The sequence below is a fragment of the Nanorana parkeri genome, unplaced genomic scaffold (assembly GCF_000935625.1).
Source record: "Nanorana parkeri isolate BGI_ZX_2015 unplaced genomic scaffold, ASM93562v1 scaffold202, whole genome shotgun sequence".
Lineage (NCBI taxonomy): Eukaryota > Metazoa > Chordata > Amphibia > Anura > Dicroglossidae > Nanorana > Nanorana parkeri.
The window spans coordinates 897,789-898,107 of record NW_017306470.1 but is presented as its reverse complement, the minus strand read 5'-3'; the positions used below and the strand labels follow the sequence as shown (position 1 = coordinate 898,107).

At 46.7% G+C, this 319-nt stretch overlaps 1 protein-coding gene across 2 annotated transcripts in view; it reads left to right on the top strand.

The window, feature by feature from the left end:
* Nucleotides 1-319, top strand: part of CADM3 (cell adhesion molecule 3) — a 378,944-nt gene that overhangs the window by 570 nt on the left and 378,055 nt on the right. The window lies entirely within an intron of this gene.

Sequence of the window (319 nt, the reverse complement as noted above, 5' to 3'; positions counted from 1 at the left end):
AGGACATTTTTTTGCACCCCCCTTCCCAATGCATTGGTGTGAACAGGTCCCATTGACAACAATGGGATTCTCTTGTCCCTGCATTTTGCCCATGTAGGAAATGCAGAACAATGTAGCTAGTGTAAAGGAGCCCTGACCTCTTTGATGCGCACAGAGGATGCTGAGCTTTAGTGCACCTGACTGCCGGCAGATTAGGGTTACCCAGCTGAAGCTGTCGCAGTTTACGGGTCAGCGATTTGGTAGTTTTAGATACCTGGGGTTATTAGCAATGTTGGGTATTGCTCTGTATATAAGCAGTACAGTCAGTTGAGATGTTTTG